The 9,956-nt window shown below is 43.8% G+C and overlaps 1 pseudogene; it reads right to left on the reverse strand.

The window, feature by feature from the left end:
- Positions 1 to 8,574: 8,574 nt before the first annotated feature.
- LOC103275178 lies at positions 8,575 to 8,983 on the reverse strand (annotated as a pseudogene).
- Positions 8,984 to 9,956: the final 973 nt, after the last annotated feature.

The raw sequence follows: 9,956 nt of genomic DNA on the forward strand, positions 1-9,956 counted from the left end.
TACTGGGCTCCGGCGATCCTTCCGCCTCAGCCTTCCAAGTAGCTGGAACTACAGGCGCATGCTACCACGCCTGGCTCATTTTGATTTATTGTAGAGATGAGGTCTCGCCAAGTTGCCCAGGTGGGTCTCAAACCCGCAGGCTCAAGCAATCCACTCACCTCAGCCTCCCAAAGGCGCAGGATTACAGGCTGAGCCACCGAGCCCGGCTAGACATTATTTTTCTTATAGTATTATGACAATAGTTCAAAGTCCACTTATGAGTGAGAACATGTGATACTCAGTTTTTTGTTTTTTGTTTGTTTGTTTTTTTGTTTGTTTGTTTGTTTGTTGAGTTGGAGTCTCACTGTTGCCCAGACTGGAGTGCAGTGGCCGCTCCCGGCCACCACAGCCTCGACCTGCTGGACCCCCAGCGATCCTTCCACCTCAGCCTTCCAAGTAGCTGGAACTACAGGTGCGTGCTACCATGCCTGGCAATTTTTTGATTTTATTGTAGAGATGAGGTCTCACCAAGTTGCCCAGGCGGGTCTCGAACCCGCGGGCTCAGGCAATCCACTCACCTCAGCCTCCCAAAGGTGCGGAATTACAGGCTGAGCCACCAAGCCTGGCTTGATACTCAGTTTTTTGTTTCCGTGATAGATCATTCAGTATTATAGACTCTAAGTCCATCCAAGTTGCTGTGAAGTTCATAATTTTGGCGTTCATGATGGTTGTGTAATATTCCATCATGTATATGTACCACTTTTTTTTAATCCGGTCCTCTTTCGATGGACAGCATGGTTGGTTCCATGTTTTTACTATTGTGAACAATACTACAATAAACACGCGTGTGCAGATATCTTTTCCATAGAGTGATTTGAGTTTCTCTGGGTATAACCCCAGTAGGGAGATTGCAGGACCGTATGGAAGGTCGATTTTTAGATCTTTTAGGAATCGCCACACTGTTTTCTTTCCACAGAGGTTGTATTAGTTTACACTCCCACCAACAGTGAAAAGTGTTCCCTTTTTGCCACATCCTCTCCAACATCGGTTTTTTTGTTTCTGTTTTTGTTTTGAGTTATTGGTGATGACCATACTGACTGGAGTTTAGGTGGTATCTCAGTGTGATTTTAATTTGTATTTATTTGATGACTAATGAGGCTGAGCATTTTTTTCATGTATCTGTTGGCTGCTCATTTGTCTTCTTTTGAGAACTGTCTATTCATATCTTTTGCCCACTTTGTAATGGGGCTGTTTGTTTTTTTCTTTTCAGCACGTTTGAGTTCCTTGTAGATCCTAGATGTTAGGCCTTTGTTAGACATACAGTTGGGAAGTATTTTTTCCCAGTCTGTGGGCTGTCTCCCTGCTCTCTTGATGGTTTTTTTTTTTGTTTTTTTTTTTGCCTTTGCAGAAGCTTGTAAGTTTGATGAAGTCCCACTTATCTGTCTTATCTCTTACGGCATGGTCACTTGGGATTTTGATCAGGAATTGGTTGCCAGGCCCAATTTCCATAACAGTGTCTCCTGCTTTTTCTAAGGTTCTTATAGTTTGAGGTTTTACATTTAGGTCTTTGATCCATTTAGAGTTGACTTTTGTGTATGGTGATAGGTAGGGATGTTATTTTAATCTTCTGCATGTGGCCAGTCAGTTTTCCCTGCACCGTTTACGGAATAGGTTCTCTTCTCCCCAGTGGTTGGTGGTGGAGGCTTTGTCGAATTGAGTTGGTTGAAAAGTTAAGGTTTTGCTTCTGGAATCTCTATCCTGTTCCACTGGTCATAAGCCTGTTCTTATAACAATACCAGGCTGTTTTGATTATTGTAGCTTTATAATAAAGTTAAAAATCTGGGAGTGTGATATGCCCTGCTTTGTTTTTTGTTTTGTTTTGTTTTGTTTTGTTTTTTGTTGAGGACTGTTTTGGCTATTTGTGATCATTTATGTTTCCATATGAATCCCTGTATTGTGATTTCCAGGTCTGAGAAGAATGCTGCTGGTAATTTAGTGGACATCGCGTTATATCTGTAGATTGCCTTGGGTAGAATGGACATCTTAACAATGTTGCCAGGCGTGGTGGCTCATGCCTATAATCCCAGCACTTTGGGAGGCCAAGGTGAGAGGATTGCCTGAGCCCATGGGTTCAAGACTAGCCTGGGCAACTTGGTGAGACCTCATCTCTACAATAAATCAGGAAATTAGCTGGGTGTGGTGGTGCATGCCTGTAATTTCAGCTACTTGGAAAGTTGAAGTGGAAGGATTGCCTGAGCCCAGCAAGTCAAGGCTGCAGTGGCCAAGAGCATGCCACTGCCTTCAGCCTGGTTGACAGAGTGGACTCCAACTTAAAAATAAATAAATCTAAATAAATAAATAAAAATTTTTTAAAATGTTGATTCTTCTAATCCATGAGCAGGGAATATTTTTTCATTTGTTTGAATCACCCTAATTCTTTATTCTTTCCTCCACTTCCCACATCCATTGATCACTAACTTCTGTAAGTTCAACCTCCTAAATCCATCCCTCCAATACACTGCCACCAACAAGTCTTATCCTAAAGACTCCTGTGTCCCTTGTGTCCTGCCTGTGGTTTCCTTGCATCCACTTTTGCTTCCGTCTTGTCATTCCCCCTGGTGATGAATGACCCTCCCAAAAGACACACATCTAATGGCATAAATCCTGTAAGATCTTTCCATGGCTCCCTATAGCCTGGTTCTCAGTCCTAGATCCCTACCGCTGGAGATCTCATTTGTCAAAACTCCCGAAAGGCCATTGCTTGTTTATAAGCATGTTTATATTTTTTATAATTACATATTACTTGTATTTTTGCATAAAATACAGTCACATCGATGTTGTTCTAGCCTAATACTTTTGTGAACGAAAAAGCATTTTGAGCAGACTTCCTCTTAGGATGGGTGAACTTAGTTGGTAAAATACGTTAATAAGTACTTGAGTTGGGCCATCTCCCCTGTGTGAGACAGGAGAGAAATTTGGGTCCAGAGGGAGGAAAGGGAAAGAGATCAGAAAAATGGAGGAAATGGAACTGCCTCCCCGCCCAAATCCATCTCCAGCGGTGTACTCAAATTCATGGAAGAAAATGGAAGAAACAGTGCCGTAATCAAATTCATGGAAGAAACAGTGACTGTGGATCGTTTGTGGAACTTGGGGGAAGAGCTGAGCATTACCTCTGAATGGATATGGGCGGGCAGCACAAAGCAGGGAGGTAGAAGAAGAGACTGGAGCCAGGGAGAAGTTGCATAGAGGACTCGTGGTGTCACAGGCTGTGGTATTCAGGTTCAGGTCAAGGTTAACCAGACTTCCCAGGGACAGGGAGTTCCCACCGGCATCTGGATTGCACAACTGCTTTCTGAAACACATTTTCACCCCTGCAAATCCTCATTTGGGCTCAGGTGTTGCAATCTAACTGAAGCGCTGAGAATTGAGGACAAAGGTCTACCTTCTTGAAGGATCAGGTCTCAACAAAGTTTGACCCTCTCTCTCTGATTCTGAAGCCTGCAGTGGCTTCAGCCTTCACCTCTGTTCTCTGTCCAGGTCTTCTGTTCCTCCTGTCCTTATCAAAATTTACCTGTCTCATGTATTCACCCTTAGACTTTATCACCAAGGGTCTCTGTCACTTCTCCTTTTCTTTCTTCTTCTCTCCCATATTTTTGAAAGAGTTTGTTGACCAAAAATGCATTTACTCACAATTTATTTTCCATATTTGAGCGATCAAAAGCTTGTACAACTGTCTATCAATACTTCTGACCTGCTTGAGATAAAATTCAAGCAAATTGTTTTAATTCCAGATGAAAACAAAAAGCTTTATGGTTTAATAATAGCTCATGCTTTTGCAAATCATACCACGTGCCAGGTAGTAACCCATTGAGATAGGCATTATGACTAACCCCATTTTACAGACAAAGCAACAGAAGAGATCAGCTTGTCTGGCATCACACAGCAAAAGATAGTAAGCTGTGATTCAAACCCTGGTGATCTGATAACAGAGTCCAAGTTCTTTTTTTTTTTTTGAATTGGAGTCTCACTCTGTCGCTCAGACTGAAGTACAGTGGCCGCTCCCGGCCACCACAGCCTCGACCTGCTGGGCTCCAGCGATCCTTCTGCCTCAGCCTTCCAAGTAGCCGGAATTACAGGTGCGTACTACCACGCCTGGCTGATTTTTTGATTTATTGTAGAGATGAGGTCTCGCTGCCCAGGCGGGTCTCGAACCCACGGACTCAGGCAATCCACTCACCTCAGCCTCCCAAAGGCGCGGGATTACAGGCTGAGCCATGGAGCCCAGCAGAGTCCAAGTTCTTACATTTGTGTTTTATATAAAATTATTGCCACAATAATTAAATATGTAGTTAAGGCCGGGGCACAGTGGCTCATGCCTACAATCCTAGCACTTTGGGAGGCCAAGGTGAACCTGAGCCCATAGGTTCTAGACCAGCCTGGGCAACTTGGTGAGACCTCATCTCTACGATATATCAAAAAAATTAGCCGGGCATGGTGGCCCATGCCTGTAGTTCCAGTTACTTGGAAGACTGAGGTGAAAGGATCACCTGAGCCCAGCAGGTCAAGGCTGTGGTAGCCGTGAGCATGCCACTGTACTCCAGACTGGGCAACAGAGTGAGACTCCAAATAAAAAAAAAAAATGCACTTGAAGTATACAATTTCCATCATGTTTTATGAAATATAACAAAAATTTAGAGTTTCTCTTTATCTTAGCACACCCCTAAGAGTCTCCAACTTTCAGGTTAGGAAGTACTGCAATAAATAAAACCCTCTTTAAGATAGTAATTCCTTTTTGTCTCAATGTTTTCAATAAGCTGGTTTTACCATGTAAATCTAGAGTTTTTAAAAAATCAGGCCAGGTGCGGTGGCTCAAGCCTATAATCCCAGGACTTGGGAAGGCCAAGGCAAGAGGATTGTCTGAGACCATGGGTTCAAGGCCAGCCTGGGCAACATGGTGAGACCTCATCTCTACAATAAAAAAAAAATTAGCTGGGCTTGGGAGCATGCGCCTGTACTTCCAGCTACTTGGAAGGCTGAGGCAGAAGGACTGCCTGAGCCCAGGAGGTCGAGGCTGCAGTAGCCGGGAGCATGCTACTGCACTCCAGCCTGGGTGATAGAGTGAGACTCCAACTTAAAAAAAAAAATCAGACCAGGCATGGTGACTTATGCCTGTAATCCTGCAATTTTGGAGGCCAAGGCAGGAGGATTGCTTGAAGCCAGGAGTTTGAGAACAGCTTGGGCAATATAGTGAGATCATGTCTCTATAAAATATCAAAAAATTAGCTGGGTGTGGTGGCACATGTCTATAGTCCCAGCTCTTTGGGAGGCTGAGGCAGAAGGATAGCCTGAACCCAGGAGGTCGAGGCTGCAGTGAGCTGTGATTGTGTCACTGCACTTCAGCCTGGATGACAGAGTGAGACCCCCAACTTAAAAAGAAAAAAAATCAGTCTCTTTTTTTTTCTTTTTTCTTTTTCTTTTTTTTTCTTTTTGAGTTGGAGCCTCACTCTGACCCAGGCTGGAGCACAGTGGCACGCTCACAGCTGCCACAGCCTCCACCTGCTGGGCTCAGGCGATCCTTCTGCCTCAGCCTTCCAAGTAGCTAGAACTACAGGCATGCACCACCACGCCCAGCTAATTTTTCTTGATTTATTTTAGAGATGAGGTCTCGCCAGGTTGCCCAGGCTGGTCTCAAACCCCTGGGCTCAGGCCATCCTCTCGCCTCTGCCTCCCAAAGCGATGGGATTACAGGCGTGAGCCACTGCTCCTTTTTTTTTTTTTTAACTTGGTTCAATATGCTTTCTTTTCCTTTTCTTATTGAATACAATATTTAAACTGCTTGCCCAAAATTACAACAGCAAGGGAGCTTCATACACAAATCATTTGCATACCTCCAAAAATTCATCTGGTCCTTATAAATATAGACATCAATTTTACCTGATTCTGAGAAGTGCATGCATGCCCTCTGTGGGGCCCTTTTGAATTCCATCCTTTTTACAAAAGTCCTTTCGGATGTTCTCCACTGTGTGATTCTTTCATTTGTCTCTTGAAGCTTGCCACATTATGCTAATATGTGAAAGCCTGACACTCCACCTTCCAATTTGGTGTCACAGTCCTGGGTGAGGAATATAATGTAGCTATAAATATTTTTCGTTTTTTGCTTTGTTTTAGCAAATGACCTTCTTTTCTTTTTGAATTATTTACTTAGGATATTTTCCCAAAAGTGGAACTGCCAGGCATGAGAGCAGAAAGGCTTATGGGAAAGGTACAGACATTGGAGTGAGGCCTAGACTTAACTCCCTTCTCCACCACTCACTCCCAGGCAGCTTTAGACATGTTGCTTAATCTCTTCGTAAGTCTCATAAAGCAAATGATAATAATGCCATTCCCACAGGGTAGTTACAAAAGATTAACAATAAAATAAAAGATGTTGATCCATAATAGACTCATTAAATGGAGGCAGCTGTTGTTGGTACAACTAATTTAAGGCTTCTTTTTTTTTTGCAGGTTACCATGTTACTTTCCAGAAAACTTGCACAATAAACAGATGCTCCTCAATTTACCATAGGGTTACGTCCGGATAAACCCATGATAAATTGAAAAAATCCTAAACAGAAATGCATTTAATACTCTTAATCTCCAAACATCATAACTAGCCTAGCCTACCTTAAATGTGCTCAGAACAATTACATTAGCTGGCTGCACGGTGGCTCAGCCTATAATCCCAGCACTTTGGGAGGCTGAGGCTAGAGGATTGCCTGAGCCCTGGGGTTCGAGATCAGCCTGGTCAACTTGGTGAGATCTCGCCTTTACAATAAGTCACAAAAACCAACCGGGCATAGTGGCGTGTGTCTATAGTTCCAGCTACTTGAAATGCTGAGGTGGAAGAATTGCCTGAACTCAGCAGGTCGAGGCTGCGGTGGCACTGAACTCCAGCCTGGGGGATAGAGTGAGACTCCAACTCAAAAAAAACAATTACAATAGCCTAACAGTTGAGCAAAATCATCTAACACAAAGCATTTTGGGACAACGAGGCAGGAGGATGACTTGAGGTCAAGGGTTCCAGATCAGCCTGGGTAACATGGCAAGACCCCATCTCTACCCCAAAAAAATACAAAATTAGCCAGGTGGGGTGGTATGCACCTGTAGTTCCAGCTACTCAGTTGAGACTGCAGTGAGCTATGACCATGCCATTGCACTCCAACCTGGGAAACAGAGTGAGACTCTGTCTCAAAAAATAATAATAATAAAGTATTGTATATTGTACACAGAGGAGCATTTTGTAGACATGATGGATGCAGAAATACAATATCTAAAAAACACTTGACAATGCAGTACCCTGTAAAGTATTGGTTTACCCTTGTGATCATGTGGCTAACTGCTCAGCATTGCAAGAGCATTGCATATCACTAGCCTCGGAAAAAAATTTAAAAAAATTTTTTTGACTCAGAGTCTCACTGTCACCAGGCAGGAGAGCAGTGGCATGCTCATGGCCACCACAGCCTCCATCTGCTGGTCTCAGGTGACCCTTCCGCCTCAGTCTTTCAAGTAGCTGGAACTACGGGCATGCACTATCCATCACACCCTGCTAATTTTTCTTGATTTATTGTAGAGATGAGGTCTCACCAAGTTGCCCAGGCAATCCTCTCACCTCAGCCTCCCAAAGTGCTGGGATTATAGGCATGAACCACTACATCCAGCCAAAAATTAAAATTAAAAAAAAATTATTTTGTGCCAAGGTCTCACTCTGTCACCCAGGCTGGAGTGCAGTGGCAGGATCACAGTTCATTGTATCCTCTACCTCCTGGGCTCGGGTGATCCTTCTGCTTTTGCCTCCAGAGTAGCTGGGACTACAGGCACACACCACCACACCTGGCTAATTTTTTTTAAGTTTTTTGTAGAGACAAGGTCTCATTATGTTGCTTAGCTGGTCTCGAACTCCTTTTCTCAAGAGATCCTCCCACCTTGGGTTTCCAAGGTGCTAGGATTATAGGCATGAGTCACTGCATCCGGCCAAAATTCAAAATTTGAAGTACAGTTTCTACTGAATGCATATGGCTTTCACACCATTGTAAAATAAAAAATTCATAAGTCAAACTTATGTAAGTCAAGGTTCATCTGTATAGCTTAATTATTAATTAAGACTAAATAATTTAGATCAATCACAGTTTAATGTGTTTTTCCTTTATAGTAATTTCTTTTTAGTAGGACCTTTCAGAGACAACATACCCTAGTGCAAATGTTAATGGTGGAATTATCAGCTAGTAATAAAATATGGGAGAGAGTCTAATAACGGTACTGGAATATTTCTACCATTTATTGGTCACTATATATCTACCAGGCATAGTGCAAGAGGCTTCATTGTGTTTTCTGATTTAATCTTCACATCCCTATGAGTTATGAATCACAGCACCCTTTTAAAGATGAGAAAACTGAGTCACCATGACGTTACATAAATCGTATTGGGCCGCACAGGTAGAAAAATCTGAGTTCAGTTTCAGACCAAGGTGTATGTGACTCCAAAGTTCATGATCTCTCCTTTATTTATTTTATTTTATTTTTTAACTTTTTAATGACTGAAACAACAACAACAAGAATCTAAAGCCGCAGCTTCTGAAAGAACCACTTGTTCTTGCCCATTTTGTACCTCTCTTTGAACTTGACCTTGGCCTCCCGTTGGGCCTTGCGTTTAAGGGCAGGGTCTCTGAAGACATCCTTGTTGACGACAGTTTTGTCCAAGGGGATATCCACAGAGTACCTGTGGGCATGAGGTGATTGTAGTTATAAACTTTCACAAAAGATTTGGCCTTTGACCTCTTGGTAATCGCCTTCTTGCCCATACAGCTGTCACTTTGCAGGGGTAGCGGTCAATTCCAGCCACCAGGGCGTGGCTGTGGGGGCGGTCTGAGGTGCCATCATTAATGTTCTTCACGATGACACCTTTGCGTCCAGAAAAGTGTCCAACCAGGACCAGCACCACTTCCTTAGGCTTCATGAACTCGCCCATTTCACAGCAACCACCCAGGCCTACAGCAGACGGGAAGAAAGGGCACTTCCCATGATCTCTCCTTTATACCAGGCTGTTTCTAAGCAAACTGGAATAAGCATCTAAAAAGTAATCACGGAAGCCGGGCTCGGTGGCTCAGCCTGTAATCCCGCGCCTTTGGGAGGCTGAGGTGAGTGGATTGCCTGAGCCTGCGGGTTCGAGACCCGCCTGAGCAGCGAGACCTCATCTCTACAATAAATAAAAAAATCAGCCAGGCGTGGTAGCGCATGCCTGTAATTCCGGCTACTCGGAAGGCTGAGGCGGAAGGATCACCCGAGCCCAGCAGGTCGAGGCTGCGGTGGCCGGGAGCGGCCACTGCACTCCAGTCTGGGCGACAGAGTGAGACTCCAACTCAAAAAGAAAAAAAGTAATCACGGACTTGTGGACACCAGGGGACTATGTGGGGTCATGTTTAGATCGTTCTAGAATCTTCTGTTTTCGACAATCATTCTTTGCACTGGAAACCATAATGTATTTTGATATTCTCATTCCCAGGTAAAAAATTCTGCAAAGGCTACCCTATTTTCAGCTTTAAGCCCACCTTTGCTGCTTACTAACTTTGGCAAGTTTCTTAACCTCCCCAAGCCTCGACTTTTTAATCTACAAAATGGGAATAATAATAAGACCAAACTGAAAAGGCTATGATTAAGAAAATTAAATGAGCTGGGCACAGTGGCTCACGTCTATAATCCCAGCACTTTAGGAGATTGAGGCAAGAGGACTGCCTGAGCCCAGGTGTTTGAGACCAGCCTGGGCAACTTGGCAAGACCTCATCGCTACAGTAAATCAAAAAATTAGCCAGGCATGGTAGTGCATGCCTGTAGTTCCAGCTACTTGGAAGGCTGAGGTGGAAGGATCACCTGAGTCCATCAGTCAAGGCTGCAGTGATCATGAGCAGCGTGCCTCTGTACTCTAGCCTGGGCAACAGAGTAAG

The sequence above is a fragment of the Carlito syrichta genome, unplaced genomic scaffold (assembly GCF_000164805.1).
Source record: "Carlito syrichta isolate Samal-C Ts95f unplaced genomic scaffold, Tarsius_syrichta-2.0.1 Scaffold115591, whole genome shotgun sequence".
NCBI classification, from domain to species: domain Eukaryota; kingdom Metazoa; phylum Chordata; class Mammalia; order Primates; family Tarsiidae; genus Carlito; species Carlito syrichta.